This window comes from Panulirus ornatus, chromosome 12, assembly GCF_036320965.1.
Source record: "Panulirus ornatus isolate Po-2019 chromosome 12, ASM3632096v1, whole genome shotgun sequence".
NCBI classification, from domain to species: domain Eukaryota; kingdom Metazoa; phylum Arthropoda; class Malacostraca; order Decapoda; family Palinuridae; genus Panulirus; species Panulirus ornatus.
Window position 1 is genome coordinate 43,227,527 of NC_092235.1, and position 13,052 is coordinate 43,240,578.

The window sequence follows — 13,052 nt, forward strand, 5'->3', positions numbered from 1 at the left end:
ACGTACACGTGCCTTACATCCTCTATAAAAACTTCTCACTGCTTCTAACAACTTACCTCCTACACCATATATTCTTAATAGCTTCCATAGAGCATCTCTATCACCTCTGTCATACGCCTTCTCCAGATCCATAAATGCTACATACAAATCCATTTGCTTTTCTAAGTATTTCTCACATACATTCCTCAAAGCAAACACCTGATCCACACATCCTCTACCACTTCTGAAACCACACTACTCTTCCCGAATCTGATGCTCTGTACATGCCTTCACCCTCTCAATCAATACCTTCCCGCATAATTTCTCGGGAATACTCAACAAACTTATACCTCTGTAATTTGAGCACTCACACTTATCCCCTTTGCCTTTGTACAATGGCACTATGCAAGCATTCCGCCAATTTCTCAGGAACCTCACTATGAGTCACACATACATTGAATAACCTTGCCAACCAGTCAACAATACTGTCATACCCTTTTTTAATAAATTCCACTGCAATACCATCCAAACCTGCTGCCTTGCCGGCTTTCATCTTCCGCAAAGCTTTTACTACCTCTTCTCTGTCTACCAAATCATTCTCCCTAACCGTCTCACTTTGCACCCCACTTCGACTAAAACACCCTATATCTGCCACTCCATGATCAAACACATTCAACAAACCTTCAAAATACTCACGCCATCTCCTTCTCACATCGCCACTACTTGTTATCACCTCCCCATTTGCCTGCTTCACTGATGTTTCCATTTGTTCCCTTGTCTTACGCGCTTTATTTACCTCCTTCCAAAACATCTTTTTATTCTCCCTAAAATTCATTGATACTCTCTCGCCCCAACTCTCATTTGGCCTCTTTTTTGCCTTTTGCACCTTTCTCTTGACCTCCTGCCTCTTTCTTTTATACATCTCCCATTCATTTGCATTATTTCCATGCAAAAATCATCCATATGCCTCTCTTCTCTTTCACTAATAGTCTTACTTCTTCAACCCACCACTCACAACCCTTTTTAATCTGCCCACCTTCCACGCTTCTCATGCCACAAGCATCTTTTGCACAAGCCATCACTGCTTCCTTAAATACATCCTATTCCTCCACCACTCCCCTTACGTCCGTTGTTCTCACCTTTTTCCATTCTGTGCTCAGTCTCTTCTGAAACTTCCTTACGCAAGTCTCCTTCCCAAGCTCGCTTACTCTCACCACTCTCTTCACCCCAACATTCTCTCTTCTTTTCTGAAAGCCTCTACAAATCTTCATCTTTGCCTCCACAAAATAACGATGAGACATCCCTCTAGTTGCACCTCTCAGTACATTAACATCCAAAGGTCTCTCTTTCGCGCGCCTATCAATTAACACGTAATCCAATAACGCTTTTTGGCCATCTCTCCTACTTACATATGTATTCTTATGTATATCTCTCTTTCTAAACCAGGTATTCCCAATCACATGTCCTTTTACAGCACATAAATCTACAAGTTCATCACCTTTTCCATTTACAACACTGAACACCCCATGTACGCCAGTTATTGCCGCAACTGCCACATTACTCACCTTTGCATTCAAATCATCCATCACTATAACCCGGTCTCGTGCATCAAAACTACTAACACACTCACTCAGCTGCTCCCAAAACACTTGCCTGTCATGATCTTTCTTCTCATGCCTAGGTGCATATGCACCAATAATCACCCATCTCTCTATCCACTTTCAGTTTTACCCATATCAATCTAAAGTTTACTTCCTTACATCCTATCACTTACTCCCACCACTCCTGTTTCAGGAGTAGTGCTACTCCTTCCCTTGCTCTTATCCTCTCACCAACCCCTGACTTTACGTCCAAGACATTCCCAAACCACTCTTCCCCATTACCATTGAGCTTCGTTTCACTCAGAGCCAAAACATCCAGGTTCCTTTCTTCAAACATACAACCTATCTCTCCTTTTTCTCCTCTTGGTTACATCCACACATATTTAGACACCCCATTCTGAGCCTTCGAGGAGGATGAGCACTCCCCGCGTGACTCCTTCTTCTGTTTCCCCGTTTAGAAAGTTAAAATACAAGGAGGGGAGGGTTTCCAGCCCCCCGCTCCCGTCCCCTTTAGTCGCCTTCTACGACACGTGAGGAATGCGTGGGAAGTATTTTCTCGCCTATCCCCAGGGATATATATATATATATATATATATATATATATATATATATATATATATATATATTTTTTTTTTTTTTTTTCTTTTTATACTTTGTCGCTGTCTCCCGCGTTTGCGAGGTAGCGCAAGGAAACAGACGAAAGAAATTTCCCAACCCCCCCCCCCATACACATATATATACATACGTCCACACACGCAAATATACATACCTACACAGCTTTCCATGGTTTACCCCAGACGCTTCACATGCCTTGATTCAATCCACTGACAGCACGTCAGCCCCGGTATACCACATCGCTCCAATTCACTCTATTCCTTGCCCTCCTTTCACCCTCCTGCATGTTCAGGCCCCGATCACACAAAATCTTTTTCACTCCATCTTTCCACCTCCAATTTGGTCTCCCTCTTCTCCTTGTTCCCTCCACCTCCGACACATATATCCTCTTGGTCAATCTTTCCTCACTCATCCTCTCCATGTGCCCAAACCACTTCAAAACACCCTCTTCTGCTCTTTCAACCACGCTCTTTTTATTTCCACACATCTCTCTTACCCTTACGTTACTCACTCGATCAAACCACCTCACACCACACATTGTCCTCAAACATCTCATTTCCAGCACATCCATCCTCCTGCGCACAACTCTATCCATAGCCCACGCCTCGCAACCATACAACATTGTTGGAACCACTATTCCTTCAAACATACCCATTTTTGCTTTCCGAGATAATGTTCTCGACTTCCACACATTCTTCAAGGCCCCCAGAATTTTCGCCCCCTCCCCCACCCTATGATCCACTTCCGCTTCCATGGTTCCATCCGCTGCCAGATCCACTCCCAGATATCTAAAACACTTCACTTCCTCCAGTTTTTCTCCATTCAAACTCACCTCCCAATTGACTTGACCCTCAACCCTACTGTACCTAATAACCTTGCTCTTATTCACATTTACTCTTAACTTTCTTCTTCCACACACTTTACCAAACTCAGTCACCAGCTTCTGCAGTTTCACACATGAATCAGCCACCAGCGCTGTGTCATCAGCGAACAACAACTGACTCACTTCCCAAGCTCTCTCATCCCCAACAGACTTCATACTTGCCCCTCTTTCCAAAAACTCTTGCATTTACCTCCCTAACAACCCCATCCATAAACAAATTAAACAACCATGGAGACATCACACACCCCTGCCGCAAACCTACATTCACTGAGAACCAATCACTTTCCTCTCTTCCTACACGTACACATGCCTTACATCCTCGATAAAAACTTTTCACTGCTTCTAACAACTTTCCTCCCATACCATATATTCTTAATACCTTCCACAGAGCATCTCTGTCAACTCAATATATATATATATATATATATATATATATATATATATATATATATATATATATATATATATATATTTTTTTTTTTTTTTTTCTTTTTTTCTTTCAAGCTATTCGCCATTTCCCGCATTAGCGAGGTAGCGTTAAGAACAGAGGACTGGGCCTTTGAGGGAATACCCTCACCTGGCCCAATTCTCTGTTCCTTCTTTTGGAAAATTAAAAAAAACCGAGAGGGGAGGATTTCCAGCCCCCCGCTCCCTCCCCTTTTAGTCGCCTTCTACGACACGCAGGGAATACGTGGGAAGTATTCTTAATCCCCTATCCCCAGGGATGAATATATATATATATATATATATATATATATATATATATATATATATATATATATATATTCCTATGAGTCCACGGGGAAAATGAAACACGATAACTTCCCAAGTGCAATCTCGTGTAATAATCACATCATCAGAGGAGACACAAGAGAGAAATATAACAGTCAGTTGATATACAACGAAGAGACCTAGCTAGGACGCCATTTGGTAAACATGTGATTGTCGAAGACAGAGAACGAGCGTATCATAAACTTATTATACTTATTACACGTATTCCCTACGTGTCGTAGAGGGCGACTAAAAGGGGAGGGAGCGGGGGCTGGAATTCCTCCCCTCTCGTTTTTTTTTGATTTTCCAAAATAAGGAACAGAGAAGGGGGCCAGGTGAGGATATCCCCTCAAAGGCCCACTCTTCTGTCTTTAATGCTACTTCGCTAATGCGGGAAATGGCCAGTAATATGAAAAAAAAGTATATATATATATATATATATATATATATATATATATATATATATATTTTAAATCCATATCAGTTGAAATACTGTTCAGATGATAAGAAATCCAACACTGGACTTGCGCACGCGCGCGCGCACACACACACACACACACACACACACACACACGACAAGTTGAGTATGTCAGCATCAGTGAAGACCAAGTATTTAGTGAAAGATCTGCTGCCTACATTATAACCTCACTTTGAAGGTATGACGGGATCCTCAATACGATGTTACACGTCACTTAAGCGTCATCCATGATGGTTATCCCTCTTATTTTAGGTACAATCTATGCTGATTTTCTCTCTTATTTCAGGCTCAACCTTTCTGATTATCCCTTGTATTAGGCGCTACCTATTCTGATTATCGCTGTTGATTTAGGGACCACCTATGCTGATTATTATCACACTTATTTTAAGCACCACCTATGCTGATTATCCCTTCCCTGAGGTGAATTATGCCGCCACCTCTGTTGATCATTCTACCCTCATGTAAAGTATCTCTCACCCATATAGGACATTCCATTCTTGTACCTTTTCCCTCCCATCATGATCATTATACATTCCTTGGCGTGTGTCCCATCCATCCCACGGAGTCTGCTCCTTCCTTCACACTGATTATCGTAATCTTCTCGTATTATATCTGGACCATTACGCAGATTACCCTAACTCTCACCTAGTTTATCTCCGCCTTCATAATGTGATCATCTCACCTGTAAATCATTTCACCCTCGTTTAGCGATTATGTTACGCCATATATGGATTATCAAAGCCTTACCATAGACTATCCAAGCTTTCCTATAGATTATCCCAAGCTTCACTTGAATTATCCCAAGCTCTCGTGCAAATCATTTATTCCCATGCAAATAATCCCTCCTCGCACGTAGCAAATCCAAACTCTCCTGTGATTTATTTCTCCTTGATGTAGGATTATTCTATCCTTGGTGTATATTATCCCAACCTTCATTCAGAATATTCTTCCTTCATATAGATGATTCACCCCCTCATGCAGATTGGCCCATCCCTCATGTACATTATCCCATCCCTCATGCAGATCATCCCATACCTCATGTAGATTATCCCATCTCTCATGTACATTATCCCATCCTCATGTACATTATCCCATCCCTCATGTACATTATCCCATCCCTCAAGTACATTATCCCATCCCTCATGTACATTATCCCATCCCTCATGTGCATTATCCCATCCCTCATGTAGATTATCCCATCCCCTCATGTAGATTACCCCATCCCTCATGTACATTATCCCATCCCTCATGTACATTATCCCATCCCTCATGTAGATTACCCCATCCCTCATGTACATTATCCCATCCCTCATGTACATTATCCCATCCCTCATGTAGATTACCCCATCCCTCATGTACATTATCCCATCCCTCATGTAGATTACCCCATCCCTCATATACATTATCCCATCCCTCATGTAGATTACCCCATCCCTCATGTACATTACCCCATCCCTCATGTACATTATCCCATCGACTGTATCAAGTGTTCCATCCATCTTGAAGGTTGACAAACTAATGTGATTATCCATCACTCATGTGCCTCATCTTCCTCCGTGTGTAGATTATCCTGCCACCCATGTACATTATCTTACCTCATTTAGATTATCTTCCCGCCCATGTTGATCATCTTACCTCTTGTAAATTATCTTACTACCCCTATAGGTTACCTTCATTTAGATGTTCCTCCCACCCATGTAGATTGTTTTACCTCATGTAGATTATCTTACAACCCAAGCAGATTATCTTACCTCGTGTAGATTATCCTACCAGCCATTTACATTATCTCATCACCCATGCAGATAATCTTACCTCGTCTAGATTATCCATTCACTCACGTGGATATCTTCTCGTCTAGTTTTCTAGCGATCGTATACCTTTCCGTCCACTCTTATAGGCTTCCATCTATTCGTATAGCTTTCCTTCCACAAAGACTTTTCCACCTACTGTTATAGCTTTCCACCCATTCTTTTAGATTTCCTCCACTCACAGAGCCTTCCACCTGTTCGTATAGCTTTCCTTTTACACATAGTTTTCCACCCACTTATATAGCTTTCCATCCATTCTCATAGCTTTCCACCCACGTGTGAGCCCGTCCGTTTAACTTTCCATAGCCTATTGGCTCCCTCTTCACGTGAGCGACAGACCTAACAATGAATATGACTGGTTGTCAACTCATCACCTTACCCATTAGCATCTTTCCCGTGCATGTAGTGCTCCTCCATCTCTGTAGATGAATCTCATGTATTATTATTTGTTCATGAGTGCTCTTGCTTTGCAGGGATATTCGTTGATTGAGTCGTTCCACCCAGCCAAGGTAGATTCCATCGGCCAGGTAGATTATGACCATTAATCATTTGTTTCTCAGTGACCATGTACACTGCAGTTAATCATCCAGTGTTTTTGCATCACCCACGTAGATTATGCCATCCATCACCCGCTCTCCACAACCCCCGAACACCATAATTAATCACGAGTATCTCTTGTGTCCGCAGGTAGGTGGTGAAGCTGGCGAACCCAACGAGAGTTCCACTCTCATTCCTGAAGGTGTGAGGACCTTAGCTGCGCGCAGGTAAGTGGGTATTGAGATTGTTTAGAGCGAAGGAGAGGTGGCTTTGCCCATAGGTTTGGCTGAATACACTCCGTCGGGAAGGGAAAAGATGCCTCAGGGTTATGGCAAGGTACCGGGAGGAGAAGATATTCCCTTTTAAAGAAGAAGAACGTCTTAGAATAGTTTGCTCTGCTGTAAGAGTTGTATGCTTTGGAGGATATGGGGAACCATATCTGTGAGGAATGGGCAAATATGCCCTGGTGAAGGGTTCGATATACCTTTAAGGGATGGTTAATATATCAGAGAAAAGGGAGAAAATCCCCTTTTGAGGGAATAATATGCCTTCCAGTCGGGATGAGTGTTCTCTTGAGTGGGAGATGACGTAGAATTGGAGAAGAATTTGGCATTTAGTGAAGGGAATATTCCCTCTCAAGAGAGAGAAGGAGAGGGGAAAATATTTCACGGGGAGAGAAGATATGCCCAGGGGAGTGAGGAAGGGAGGGGTGGGGAGACCTGCGTGTTTCCTGGGGGTTTAAAAGGAATTACGAGCTGAGGAGAGGGGAAATTTGGTCTTGAAATTTACGTTAAGAGAATATTACACTGGGAGGGAATTTTGGTCTTGGTAGGGCTCAGAGGCTGGGTGTGGGAGTCTCAGTGGGTGGGAGGGTTGTGGGGCTCATGTAGGGTGGGAGCAACACAGTGGGACTGTCGATGGGACGTGCCCCGTGTATAACAGACTTGAGACGCTTGGAAATACGATATCAGATGTCCGCTTCGATATCATGTGTCACTGGTTGTAAGGGCTCTTTTAGATATCATCACGGTGCAAGATAGATAAGAAGTCATTTACACTAATTTACAAAGACTACGATGTAAAAAGAGTCGAGGAGGTTTACCGCTCCCTCTTGTTTTTCCCAGGGCGGATTAGTGGGTAGGCTATTAATCAGCTTTTAATTATTTTTATTCTATCCTGGATATTTAATCCCTGTAAAATCCTTTAGTAAAGCATGTAAGAATAATATTTGCTTCCTCGGAGCTCTGCTGATGTGGAGGCGGTGATGGCTCGGGCCAGCCGCTGTAAATGTGGAAATATTTGATGTGTAATGTGTAAACATGTAGGTTGTAAGTGGTGAGGGGGTGGTAGCTTACCGTCGGAAGGTGGAGGGAGGGAGATCCGACCCTCGTCTTGGGATGGGGAAGGGGTTGTGGGTGGACGCGCTACCCTGGACGATGGGTAGTTTAGCCTCCCCTCGGCCTGGGTGGCACTGTCATTACCTACTGTCTTGTACTCATACTCATCTTTCGTCATGATACTCATCCTCATCAAACCTGTCGTCTCACCTCCGTCATCATTACATATTCACTAGGACTCCCATAGTCATCATTGTTGTTCTCCTTGTCATCATCAACATTTGACTCACTCGTTGTTTACAAGTTCATCTTCGCCCTTATCCCTTTACCATAGTGTTCATGTCATTATTTCATTGATATATTCTTGGACTCATTAGTATCACCGTGTAATCATTGTCAGTGCATAGTCATTATCAGTATTTATCAAAGTTACCGTCATTATCCCATTACTATCATCATTGTCTTGTTCCTTTAGCGCCCCTGCCTGGTACCTGTTCTTCCAGTTTTCTGAGTCTGCCAAATACGATGAATGGATTTGTTTTCGTTTAGGACCAGTTAGGCCTCTCTTCGGGGAGGTAATATCGGAAAATATTCAAATGTAAACAGTTATTGTAGGTAAGGTGACGATGATGATATCAGTAAGAATAGTAGTTATGATAGCCATAATGTGTCAGATATTGTTTGCTGATGACACGACTCTGATGGCAGAAACCGTAGAAGCCGGGTTTTGCGTTGGGGGTAGTATGTGCACATGGAGAGAGTTGTGTTGATGTAGATAAAAGTCAGATAGCAAGGATAGGAGAGGAGAGAGATAGGTTGGTTGGAGCGTGATTTTGAATAAAGAGAAACTGGAGGATGTAGAGTGTTTCAAATACCTGGATGTGGACATTGCAGCAGATGGAACCATGGAAACCGAAGTTAGCTGTCGGCTGGGCGAGAAGACAAGGGTCCTTAACTGAACTGAGGAATGTGTGGAAAAAGAGGGCAAAGAGGAGCATGTTTGATGGTGTGGTAAGTAGTCCCAGCGGTGTTATATGAATGCGATGCGTGGGCTAAAGCTCAGGAAGTGCGGAAGAGGATGGATGTGCTGGAAAATGAAATGCTTGAGATCTGTATGTAGTGTGAGGAGGAAGGGATGGTCGAGTAAGAAATGACAAGGTAAGAGAAGCGTATTATTAAGAAGAGTATGGTTGAGCGAACTGATCAGGGTGGCCTAAGTTTGGACATGGAGAAAGTAAGTATGGGGAGGCTGATTAAGAAGGTATACTAGTAAGAATTTGAAGGAACAAGGAGAAGGGGGAAACCAAATTGGAGATGGTAGGATGGGTGAAAGATGTTTTGTGGGGTCAGAGCCTGAACATGCAAGAGGGTGTTAGGCATGCACAGGATGTAGTGAGCTGGAGCATTGTTGGTATATAGTGGGCAACATTCTGTGAATGGGTTAAACAAGGGTGTATGATGCGGTCAGGAGAAACTACAAAAAAGTCTGGGGAATTTTTCTTCTATTGCTGGCGTTGTTACGCTTCGCGGGAAACTATGAATATATATATATATATATATATATATATATATATATATATATATATATATATATATATATATATATATCTTTTTCTTTTATACTATTCGCCATTTCCCGCATTAGCGAGGTAGCGTTAAGAACAGAGGACTGGGCCTTTGAGGGAATATCCTCACCAGGCCCCCTTCTCTGTTCCTTCCTTTGTGATTGTCCAAAACATGTTTTGGACAATCACATGTTTACCAAATGGCGTCCTAGCTTCGTCTCTTCGATGTATATCAACTGACTGTTATATTTCTCTCATGTGTCTCTCCTGATGATGTGATTATTACACGAAAGTGCACTTGGGAACTTTTCGTGTTTCATTTTCCCGTGGACTCATAGGAATATATATATATATATATATATATATATATATATATATATATATATATATATATTTATTCATTTATTATACTTTGTCGCTGTCTTCCGTGTTAGCGAGGTAGCGCAAGGAAACAGACGAAAGAATGGCCCAACCCAATCACATACATATGTATATACATACACGTCCACACACGCAAATATACATACCTGTACATCTCAACGTATATATATATATATATATATATATATATATATATATATATATATATATATATATATATATATATATTTATTTATTATTTTGCTTTGTTGCTGTCTGCCGCGTTAGCGAGGTAGTGCAAGGAAACAGACGAAAGAATGGCCCAACCCACCCACATACACATGTATATACATACACGTCCACACACGCAAATATACATACCTATACATCTCAACGTATACATATATATATACACACACATACATATACATATATACACATATACATAATTCACACTGGCTGCCTTTATTCATTCGCATCGCCACCCCGCAACACATGAAATAAAAACCCCCTCCCCCTTCATTTGTGCGAGGTAGCGCTAGGAAAAGACAACAAGGGCCACTTTCGTTCACACTCAGTCTCTAGCTGTCTTGTAATAATGCACCGAAACCACAGCTCTCTTTCCACATTCAGGCCCCACAGAACTTTCCATGGTTTACCCCAGACGCTTCACATGCCCTGGTTCTATCCATTGACACCACATCGACCCCGGTATACCACATCGTTCCAATTCACTCTATTCCTTGCACGCCTTTCACCCTCCTGCATGTTTAGGCCCCGATCACTCAAAATCTTTTTCACTCCATCTTTCCACCTCCAATTTGGCCTCCGACTTCTCCTCATTCCCTCCACCTCTGACACATACATCCTCTTAGTCAATCTTTCCTCTTTCATTCTCTCCATGTGTCCAAACCATTTCAAAACACCCTCCTTTGCTCTCTCAACCACACTCTTTTTATTACCACACATCTCTCTTACCCTATTATTACTTACTCGATCAAACCACCTCACACCACATATTGTCCTCAAACATCTCATTTCCAGCACATCCACCCTCCTCCGCACAACTCTATCTATAGCCCACGCCTTGCAACCATATAACATTGTCGGAACCACTATTCCTTCAAACATACCCATTTTTGCTTTCCGAGATAATGTTCTCGACTTCCACACATTCTTCAACGCTCCCAGAACTTTCGCTCCCTCCCCCACCCTATGATTTACTTCCGCTTCCACGGTTCCATCCGCTGCCAAATCCATTCCCAGATATCTAAAACACTTCACTTCCTCTAGTTTTTCTCCATTCAAACTTGTCTCCCAGTTGACTAGTCCCTCAACCCTACTGTACCCAATAACCTTGCTCTTATTCACATTTACTCTCAGCTTTTTTCTTTCACACACTTTACCAAACTCAGTCACCAGCTTTTGCAGTTTCTCACACGAATTAGCCACCAGCTCTGTATCATGAGTGAACAACAACTGACTCACTTCCCAAGCTCTCTCATCCACAACAGACTGCATACTTGCCCCTCTTTCCAAAACTCTTGCATTCACCTCCCTAACAACCCCATCCATATATATATATATATATATATATATATATATATATATATATATATATATATATATATATATATATATATATATATATACATATATATATATATATTTCTATGAGTCCACGAGGAAAATGAAACACGAAAAGTTCCCAAGTGCATTTTCGTATAATAATCACATCAGGGGAGATACAAGAAAAAAATATAAGTCAGCTGATATACAGCGAAGAGACCAGCTAGGACTCCGTTTGGTAAACACGTGATTGTCTCTCGAACAATCACGTGTTTAACAAATGGTGTCCTAGCTACGTCTCTTCGTTGTGTATCAACTGGCTATTATACTTCTCTCTTGTATCTCCCCTGATGATGTGATTATTACACGAGAGTGCACTTGGGAACTCCTTGTGTTTCATTTTCTCCGTGGACGCATATGAATATATATATATATATATATATATATATATATATATATATATATATATATATATATATATATATATATATATCAGAAAGGATCACACTTTTGCGCGTGATCAAGTTTATTACTATGAGTCCACGGGGAAAATGAAACACGACAAGTTCCCAAGTGCACTTTCGTGTAATAATCATATCAGCATGGGAGACACAAGAGAGAAGTATAATAGTCAGTTGATATACAACGAAGAGACGTAGCTAGGACGCCATTTGGTAAACATGCGATTGTCCAAGACAGACAACGAGAGTATCATAAACATATCGTGTACAAGAAGGTGAATTTACAAATTTCATGAACAATAAAGTTATCAAGTTTTTATAGACCATCACTAATATTAAGATTATGACTTTTGTGTATTTGATGATAGAAGATTCAATGAGATTTCTCATGGTATTTTCCATGGTTTGCCCCAGACGCTTCACATGGCCTGGTTTAATCCATTGAGAGCACGTCGACCCTGGTATACCACATTGTTCCAATTCACTATTCCTTTCACGCCTTTCACCCTCCTGCATGTTCAGGCCCCGATCGCTCAAAATCTTTTTCACTCCATCCTTCCCCCTCCAATTTAGTCTCCCACTTCTCGTTCTCTCCACCTCTGACACATGTATCCCTTTTGTCAATCTTTCCTCACTCATTCTCTCCATGTGACCAAACCATTTCAATACACGCTCTTCTGCTCTCTCATCCACACTCTTTTTATTACCACACATCTCTCTTACCCTTTCTCTACTTACTCGATCAAACCACTTCACACCACACATTGTCCTCAAACATTTCATTTCCAGCACATCCTCCCACTACATATATATATATGTATATATATATATATATATATATATATATATATATATATATATATATATATATATATATATATATATATATATATATAATGTTTTTTTTGTGTGTGTATGTTTATTTATATATTCATTAATCTATTCATTTGCCTATGTATATATGTATGTATGTATGTAGATACGCATAAAGAGTCATCTTGTTTTCAGTAATGCCTTGGAACATAGTAAGAAACTTTGTATGTGTAGTGCAAAGTGGAATAAGAAATTACATGAGATAAGGCAAAAGC